A 10,198-nucleotide genomic window follows, 5' to 3' on the forward strand; every position below is an offset into this window, starting at 1 on the left:
CCATCCCCAAGGCTTGATGCTTGGGAAATCCCTTGGCAGGGAATTAGAAAACATGAAGACAACTTCTCCAATCTTCTGATTCCCTCCTATTCACTTGGCTGACTGCTCCCATTATCTACATTTCTTACGCTCACAGCCAGAGACAGCTACACTCCCAAATGCAGGAGGAGCGTACTTCTCGGATGAGAGGTTAAATATGGCTCTCCCCAGCTTAAGCAACGTGAGGACTTGAAGTCTTTTTGAATCAACGAAAGATAAATAATGAAAATAAATAAAGCATCCAAGCACAAGGAACGTAGAATATAAATACTTTACTAGCTGTAGTAAGATGATCGTGACAGGTATCAGGCACCTGATGCTTGGCACAGTCAGCTTAGCTGTCTCTGTGACTGAAGCTCGAAATACCAATCCTCCTCACTCATGGATTTGAATCAAGATGGTGTGACTGTGAACCACCAGCCATCTTTGGCAGCAGACTCTTTTTGAACCTAGAGGAGATGGAGAGACAGAAAGAAGGGTTAGGCAGAGCAGCCCCCATCTCCTCATTTCCCACACCCAATATTTGGGACTCAGAAGTCCCAGGACAAATCTTGGCTTTCCTGTTTAGACATCACAAGCAGGTGCTTGGCTGCTTCTGAGTTTGGGGCAGGATACATCTCCCTGGGGACACTGCCCCCATTCCCCTGCATTTCTGCCCAGGGTTGTACCCAGAAAGCATGATCTGGCCTCTGAATGCGGCAGCATAGAGCTGCTGCCAGGTTCAGCTTAACGGCCAAGGCACAAATATGAAGAAGTGGTGGCAGAAAGCAGAAGCATGTCTCCCACTTCCCACTGCCAGACCTCCTTCCTTACCACACAAGAACAGGAATGCCTGCTCTGGAAAGCGGACATTTGGAGAACTACAGACGTGGTATGAGCCACCCACACACACTCTGACATAGTTTTACCACCAACAGAAAAACCACGTTCACCCTGACTTCAACAGTTTTCTACCATCACTTCTCTCATGATGGGACAAAAAGCCAGTTGGACACATTTATTCTCTAAGGACTGCTATTTAATAGAGGACCATCTGTTGCAATTCAGACCTGCACTGTAACCTGGTTCCAGCAGCGATCCTGGAGCGACGCTGCTGGTACTCACTCCACCTGCGAGCACCAAAGAAAACAGCACATCAGTGTGTTAAACCACACATCACCTTCACACATGTCTCAGCAGCTGCCTTGACAAGGGAAAGGAGATGGCATTCAAGTGATGATTTCCATGATTCACATGTAATAACACAAAAACACTTAAGGCAGAATTAGTCTCCCCTACCATTTGATACCTGATAGCTGCTCAGCCTAACTGATCATTTAAATTCTCACTAAACAATGAGGAGAGATAGGTATCCAGAGAAAATTGTTTATCTCCCAAACCCATGCATCTAGTTTAGGATGAGAGAAATAATCCTCTGAAGATAACTTACTTTCTTCATGGACTACAGAGGAAGCCTAAAAGCAGCCAGTGTCTAGAAGTCTGAAAGAAGGTGTGATGACTTGCACTCCTGGGAATCTCTGGCAGCATAGCTGTCTCCAGTCAAGCAATGCTCCAGCTAAGGGGTAACTTCCATTTTGACAAAGACAACAGCAGAGCTGTAGGAAGCTCTATCAAAGGAGCTCTGCAGACGGCCTTTAGTGCAGTATTAAAACTTAACACTTACAAAAATGTCAGCTCCCTATGCAAGTGCAATGTTGTTCCACAGGAAAGCTTGTGGGATAAGTGTCAAAAAGCTTGAAAACCACTGGCTTAGTCAAGGGGTCACTGCATGGAACTGGGAAGATTTGCAATCAGTTTCTTACCAATTATTGGGCACTTTGATGGCGATCATGACACTGATGTGTTTTGGAGTAAATTATTAACTCCTAGCACAACTTATTGGGGAAGGTGATGAATGGTCCATCTGGTGCTTTTTCATCCAAGACTTGCTTACTCAACAAACACTTGATTAATATAAGCATAAACTGTGGGTTTGTAGCAATCCCTTTTAATACCAAAAGACCCTGCTCTTCATAATTAGCCATCTCTCTGGCTGGGCAACATTTTGTCACACAGGGTGTTTCAAAACCCCCACTCAAGCTGTCGCGGAGTAAACAGCTGATTATACTAAAAGTCCTAAGACTCATTCAGATCTATTTTTTAAATACAAACAATGCTGAAAGCCAAAGATCAAGACCAAGGTATGCTGGTCTCAATGTTAACTGTAAAGAACAAAACAAGAAATTTTCTAAGACTTGCGGACAGATTCCAGCACAGACACTTCATATTTGCCACCATCCTTTCTGCAGTCATTGCAAAAAGGTACGAGATACATCAAACCCAGAAACAAATTGAAAATAGAAACTGAGACATTGAGTATACAGAAACCTGAAGAGGACCTATTATGTAATTATTGTTACTGGCACAGGAGAAACTGAAACAAGTTATTTCTACGTCAGTGTCAAATAGGAGAAGCTACAGAGTGCTCCTTCATACACACAGACAACTGTAAGTGGTACTGGAAGGAAATTTAAGCAGGATACGCAGAACTACTGCACGATAGTATGGGTAGGCATCAGGACGTGAAAGAAGATGCCCGATTGTAACATGAGCATGTTGCAACTCATTCTGAAATCAATGCAATTACACTGAGGAAAATGAATGGCTTTTGCCCAGTGCTGCAAATCAGATTCGTGCTCTGCAGCCCATCCCTGCACAGTTACACTTCATTTAATGATTCTCAAGATACCCCCTGCTGCTAAAAATGCTCATGCTGAAGTGATGGCAGGGTAAAAAGAATTAGGAGATTCTTAAAGAAATAGCAAGCCATATCCAATCTATGGAGTGGCAACTGCTTCCCTTTCTGCCTAGGGAGAGGGTTACCTGGAAGGTGATCTGCACCTCTGCAGGAGGGCATTGCACTGCGCAGGAGGGCATTCAGTGCTGTACGTGGGGAAACCCGCTGCTTTGCCTCAAGTCCCATTCATCCTCCCCTATGGCAGAGGCTCTGCCTGTTTGAATGCTGCTGCAATGAGGACAGGGCAAACAGCCTTCCTCTCCCAAGGAGCTCAGATCTGCCTGCAGCTATAGACCATCCCCATGCCCCCCAAAAAAGTCAGAAGGAAGGAAGGATCCATAATGAATTGGATGTTGTAGACTAAAAAGTGATGACATTATTATAAAGATCAAAGACATGAGCATACTGTCAGCAGCAGGATTGTTATTAAAATAGACAGAAATCAAAAAAGGCAAACAGAACAACCAGTTAATAGAAGGACTTAGAGCCTGAATAAAGTAGGACTGTTGACACAGGAAAAGAGATGGCCAAGACAGACAGAACAATAAATAGATAAGAAAAAGCAGACTGGGAACCTGTGTTCTCCTCTCTTGCAAGTGGAAGGGGAGATGTATAGAAAAAAATGACATCATATGCAAAACTGGTAAAAGGAAGCACTCCATCGCACAGTGCAGAACAGAGCACAGAGCCCCTGATCTCAGAGTGCCATACAAAGGGCCAAGTGTGGAGAGGGAGTGGTATTTGGCATCAGGAGTGTGCTAGGAGGGCTCTATGCTGTGCCTATCCCCTCTGTCCACCCCCCAGAACTAACTGCTCTTTTCTCCTGGCTGACCTGGCCCTATCTAGATAATAGTTCTCTCCCCTTCAGAATAGCTTCCCTCCCCAGCACCCACTCCTCCACCCAAGGACCCTCTCCTGTCCTCATACTAAAGAGCATTTGGGAGTGGAAGCCCTCACCTCAAGAGACAGTTTAAAAGACTGGCAACCAGGTCATAAGGCTGTGTTAATAGCTTCCTGCCTCCTCTCATACTGCAGAGTTTCTTCCCATCCTATACACGCATATCATCTAAGAGGAGGAAGACTGAAAAGCCAAAAAATGCCAAAGCACCCATGGACATTCGGTGTTGATCCCCCAAGCACTGCTCAGCTGCCTGTCTGGAAAGCATCGCAGCCAGCGAGAACAGCAGTACACAGGAAACGTCTCCCATTCATTTCATTGCCAACTTGCAAGTTTAAATCTGAAAAATATTTATTTTTTCACAGATGTCAGAAGACCCTTTAAGAGTAGCAGAGCAGTACATTATCTGGCTATTAAAAAACCTCCTATAAAATAAAAACAGGGGAAAAAAAAAAAATCACACACACTCTTAGCTGCTTTAGCTGAGCACACTGATAGCTAGTTTTCACTAATGCTTTTGATGCCTGAACCACTTTGGCCATGTCTCTGTAAAGAACAGGCCTTCCTTGGAGGCATTCCCAAACAGCTTAGTGCTTACTGTGGTTAGTGGCTGTGTCTATATATTGTGTTTGTGACCTCCAAAACATGTCTCAACCACATGCCATTCACACACAAGGGTCTAGCTTGCTTAAAACACCAAGGCAGAATTTGAACACTGATCTCCTGGGAAAACTGGATCCACATTCAAAATTATAGTCCTTATTATTGTGTGGTAAATACAACCTCACCTATACTCTTAAAACCCTGGTAATCGCCATGTTGTGGTAGTCACTTTCTAGCCCAAACAGAATTCAATACATAGCATTAGTATCAAGGCTTTTTGAAGTGTTAGGCCACCAGCTCTGAACTTTCACCCAGCTCCACTGACCATGCACTGAATTTTTACTTGGCTACATGAAGGAAGGCCCCCAAAACCAGTGCAAACCAGAAAGATAAGGAGGCTTCAACCTTAGCAGAAGCTGCAATCTTAGAGATAAGAGAAGAATCAGCCCACCTAGAGACAATGAAAGGGCCCAATAAAGAATGGGAAGACCCCAGACCCTAATACTACTATTAGGCCAAACTGTCTCCTGAGGGCAGGGGAATTTAGATTGCAAGGGTATAATTGCCCAGGGATTTCTTTGTTCTGGGTCCCTCTCCAGAGGCACCCAGCTCGAGCTGTTTTCACCCGCTGTACCAATCAATAAATTCATCTGGTGTACGTCGCATCGGAGACTCTGCTTTGGGAAACCTAGGATCGAGCCAGAGGGGAGAGGAAGCACCCGACAGTGAGTGTGTGTGTGAGTGGAGTCAAAAAGGGGCACCCATCAGCTCAGTGGAGCTGCCTGCTGCAAAGGGACTCTGGTCCTACCAGTTACAGTCTCGGGTTGTGTGTGCGATTCCGTGAATGGTGTGCGAGTGCTCGGGCAGCAGCTTCTCCTTTAACAGCCAGGTGCTTTATTCTTGGAGTTGAGAGGCATTGGCTGCATTGTGGTTATGTGTGATAATCAGTTCAAAGATCATCAGTCACCAAGTTCAGCTTGCAATCAGATAATTTAGGGATGGGCAAGCCTCCAAATTTATTCCCTGTTTAACAACTGGAGCATTACCCAATGCTCATGACATGGAAGTGTTAAGCATTTGATGAGCGGAAGTCTGGGATAATTTGTTACACATTAGAAGTGTTAAGAGGAGCAATACCAAGAGCAAGAAATCTGCTCAGGAGTCATGGTGATTCATGGCCATACTTGTGGTCTGTGTTGCAGTTTTGGTTGCAGGAGACTGTGAATGATTAGACATAAAGATGGAAGTGGGCCTTTCCCACTATCTTTCAGACCTTTCTTTTGGCACTGCTGCCAAAGCCCTGAAAGAATTCTGAACCCACAGACACAGAGGGGCTTTTCTGCTCATTTCATCATGCGGCCTATGTATGCAAGCAGCACCACACACAGCCTCACATGTATTGCAAAGAAATTATTTTCTTTTAAAAAGAGACTGAGCACCTATCTCTGGTATCTCAGAACACCTTGTCTCCAGGTCACTGCTAGCCTGCATTGTGACAGTTCCAGTTCCCATGCGTAAGACATCATTACCTCTTTCCCTTCCGCACTCTCGTTTTTCCCACATGATGAAATATTTGGCTGCAATACAAAGAGACAAGAAAAGCAGGATAGACTACTTAAGGTCACGCTAGCTATTCCAACACTTTCATTCGTACCAGGATCTTTCACTGCTGCCTCCTGCACTGCTCGATTTCTTTGGAAGTTGTCCAACACAAGTACAGTCTGTGAGCGTGTATGTGCAGGTGTGTATTGGCTTAGCCCAGCAGTTGGAGGGGATGGGTTCTGTTAGTACAGTGTCTGTTTTCTGTGCTGAAATAGCAAGAAAAGTTGAAATAGCAAGAAAACGGCACCATGCTGTTTCACATAAGCATGCACTTAGATACAAGGACATGAAGAATACAGTGGGATTTGTGACAAAGGAGACATTCTTGCATAAGAGAAGCCAAGCAACTCATAACTTCCTCCTGAAGTGAAATCAGTGCAGAAACAGCACTCTGCCCCTGACAGAATGAAAGGGATGAGACTGCAGCTGCATTTTTATGAACAATATTTGTTAATGAGAATATCTGCCCTATGTATGAGCCATGGGTGTTTCAGTAGCCTGGCTCTCCTGTGGGCTTGCCTGAGAGTGCCCTGGAACCTGCCACTGTGCCTAACTCACTTCTGACACCTGCTGCACTTGCGTCGTCCAGGAAAGCTCTGACAATGGAGATTCAGCAGCTGCCATGGATGACTGATGACAGTGCCTCATCATCCTTACCATTAGAAGACATCTCTCGGATCCAATTTGAACATTCCTCCACTACGACAGCTCATGACTTTTTGCCCTATCCACCATGGATCCGTAGAACAATTTTTCTTCCTTCCTGCATGTGCTTATCTGCTTGTGCTTGTTTGAGCACTATTACGACTCTACTCATCCTTCTCTTCTTACATGGAATAGACCCAGTTAATTGTATCTACGAAAGCATGTATTTAAGACCCCCCCCAGAAGAGCAAGCAAGCTCCTATTCCACTTCAGAAACAAAAATTGTCAAGCTGAGTTTGTAGGGCACAGTCTTTATTTCTAGTGATAACATGAGCTGTGACAGGAGCTCAGGCTCCAGATCTTAGAATGAAGCTAGTAGCCAAGAAGCTTCTACTTTAAAATTAAATATCTTTGAACTTAAAGACAGACTAAACATGGAAAATCCAGACTCATTCCTCTCTGCAGTGTCTACATTAGGCAGGTGCAAAGGAAGTGCATTGTTGACAATACAAAATGAGCCACTAGAAGGAATTAATTTATGCTTTTTGCAGCTATTTCTGGGTCCTCAGTTGGTAACACCACTCAGGAAAATGCGGGTGGGTTGTCTTAGTTAATAAATAAAACAGCTGATCAGGAAGCAGTTGTAGGCAGAGGAAGGTCGCAGAGAGATCAGAAAATGCTGCCATTACATTTGCCCGTGTATCCCAAAGGTTGCACAGTGCTTCACCACTGCACCTCCCAGCCAGCTTTCTCCTGACTCCTGGCTTGCTCCTGCCCAGCTCCTACACAGCCCTGACCATCCCCATCTCCCCATAGCATGACCCATTGATCCCTGACAACCCCCCTGCCAATACCAGCTCCCTCTCCCAGACCCACAGACACACCAGCTCTTCCACATCAATACACTGCCCCTCTGCTGTGCATTTTATTCTACTTGCCTCTATACGATTTTCCATTTTTTACTTAGAAACAAGCACCATTGAGAGTCCAAGGCAACTTTATTGCCCCTTGGTTCTGTAAAGAGTAAAACTGCTTGGATGCAAAAGAGAAATGACATGGCAAACCCATAGCCCAGACATGGAGACAGACTCACCTCACACACAGACACATTCACAGCACTTAGCTGCCAAACAGAAACACATTCCTGCTAAGGAGATGCAGACAGATCCTCCTAATCTGGCTGGTTTTGGATTAATTTTTGCTTTAATTACAAAAATGTGCATTCCTGAAAACTACATGGTTTCTCTGCCAAATTCAAACAGGCACTCCAGGGGCAGAGAGAAAACCCTGATCAGTGCAGGAGCTGCAGAGGGAATGACCTTATCAGCAAGGAACACTCCCTGCAGCTCCAAAAAGGAGATGAACTGATAAGTTGCAGCTAATGTGAATAAGTTTGGCAGACTGACAACTAACTGAAGACAGCATTTATATGGAAAGTATTCTCATTTCACATCATTTCCCAGCAAAAGATTGAAAGACCAGGAAAAAGTCTAGTAATTGCTAATCACCTACTAATACTGGGAATTTGTATGCATTTCACAAATAATAAAAACTCTCAAGAGTCTTTACAACTGACAAATAAGCAGAGGTATTTGTGAATGCTTGAGATAAACCTATCCATACCAAAAACTTAGTTTGGGATTTCATTGTGTATAGTTCCAAAAAGACACTGCCAACAGAATAAGACATCAGGGGCTGAAGTTTAAAAATGACTGTCTTTCCCCACATATTTTCAAGATCTATCGTTGTTCTAACTTCAACAGGTGAAATGCGTGCTCCTCACATTACAGATAAATGAAATGCAGGGTGAAGGGCGAGATCATAAAGTTTGCTCAAATATTCACAATAGTGAAATCTGAAGGTGACTGAAGAGTCACAGAGGGCTCTTGTCCAGGGTAAATGAATAGAAAACCAGCAAATGCAATTCAAAATCAGTAAGTGGTATGTAATACAACTGGGGAAGAAAACCTGCCAATATACACACATGCTAATAGTTACTAAATTAATTGGGAAGGAGAACCCAATGTCCTTGTGCAGAACAAACTCAGCACTCATGAGATATGACAGAGCATTAGGAATTATCTTCGGGAAGATACACTAGAATTAGAAAGGCAAAGAGAGGGACAAGGTGAAAAAGCAAAGGCTTAGAAGCTGAGTAGAGATTAGGCAAACAAGGATTTTTCATTTTGGAAAACTTTACTAGAGGAGGAGCAGACAGCAGGCAGACATACAACTATAAGTGATAAGAGGATCAGTAGAAAAGGATTATTTATTTCTCATTGCACAAAATCTAGGTAATGATATTTGACATTCCAATTACATTTTCAGGCAGCAGATTTATAAGAAACAAATATAAATGTTTTGCTTTACTGCATGCTACTACACAGACTGTGGAAGCTCCCATGGGAAACTGCAAAGGCCAAAAATAAAAGCAGGTTTGAAAAAGCATTGGACAACATGATGTAGTCTCCTAAAATCTGTAAACATTATATCCATAAACATGATGCAACCACTGTAAATCAGAGATTGCTGGAAGTAAAACTGTGCATATGCTGCTCTCTTCTGAAAGCACTGCCCATCAGCTGCTCTCAGCAGCAGAATCAGGGGCCAGGTGGGATTTGCTTTGACACTGTGTGGCTAGGGGGCTCACAGAAGAGCCCTCTTCCTCAACACTGTACATTTTCTTATTTTTCTGCATTTGGTAAATACATTTGCTCTTTCCCTTATGAAGTTCTTCACCCAGCTTGAATTTTCACTTCCTCCTGACTCCATTATGGCAAGAAAAAGCATCTACCTCCCAGAGAAGGGAGGTACCTTTTCTTACAGGCATGCAGATACAAACCTATTTTCCTGAAAACAGCTACTTTCACTAGAAAACACCTTTGGGGTTTTTGAAAGCTCCGACTGATATCTGAACACCAATTTGCATTGCTCCTACTGGAGAGTTAATGCCATCTTGCATCTTACCTGGGAGGAGAGCGTGGACTGTCAGGTGTTCAGTAGTCTGTATTTCAGAAAGGCCATCAGATCTGAAAGAGATAAAACAAGGATGGAAGAGCAAGCACAAGAGATCACAGAAAAATACAGCAGAATCTCTTGGGAAGCTCTCTATACTGCATGTGGTGTGAACACAGCTGTCTGCAGAGAGGTTAATATGGACACCAGGGACAGTCATGAGAACACGGAGCACCAAAAGGCTAATTTTCTGTGAATGAAGCCCAAATATTTTTCAGGGCATGAGTTTTGCAAAATTATTCAATCTCAAGCAGCAGTTCAGCCCGGGAATACCCACCCAAGCAATAGAAACTTGGAGGAAACTTCAGCAATTGAGAAGTGGGGCTAACAACCTTGCTGCCTCCTCTGCAGGGGCTGGGCTGTTCCTCAGGCTACCCCAACTTCAGTAGTAACCCTGGGAGCCTCTGAAGGCAAGGCTTTGTGTCTTGGTTACTCCCAAGGTCTAAAGAGCCCAAAACATTTGACAAGCTTTTGTTATTTGCGTCCTCTTCACAATATGGAGATGTCTTTTCTGGTTTGGAGACAGAGGAATTAATATGAGTCACCCAATGGCAGAAGGAAGTCTTCAAAAGTAAGGTAGAGCACTTCATTTCCCACAGCCCAGGTCCCAGGGGCTGCTG

At 44.0% G+C, this 10,198-nt stretch overlaps 1 long non-coding RNA gene across 1 annotated transcript; it reads right to left on the reverse strand.

Annotated features, from left to right (window-relative positions):
- Positions 1 to 405: 405 nt before the first annotated feature.
- On the reverse strand, positions 406 to 9,597 carry LOC140653983 (uncharacterized). The gene is made up of 3 exons (XR_012043309.1): positions 9,531 to 9,597; positions 1,089 to 1,148; positions 406 to 488 (listed from the first exon to the last, which is right to left on the reverse strand). It is a non-coding gene; the product is annotated as an uncharacterized lncRNA (long non-coding RNA).
- Between the last annotated feature and the right edge of the window lie 601 nt (positions 9,598 to 10,198).

The sequence above is a fragment of the Ciconia boyciana genome, chromosome 7 (assembly GCF_034638445.1).
Source record: "Ciconia boyciana chromosome 7, ASM3463844v1, whole genome shotgun sequence".
NCBI classification, from domain to species: Eukaryota; Metazoa; Chordata; class Aves; order Ciconiiformes; family Ciconiidae; genus Ciconia; species Ciconia boyciana.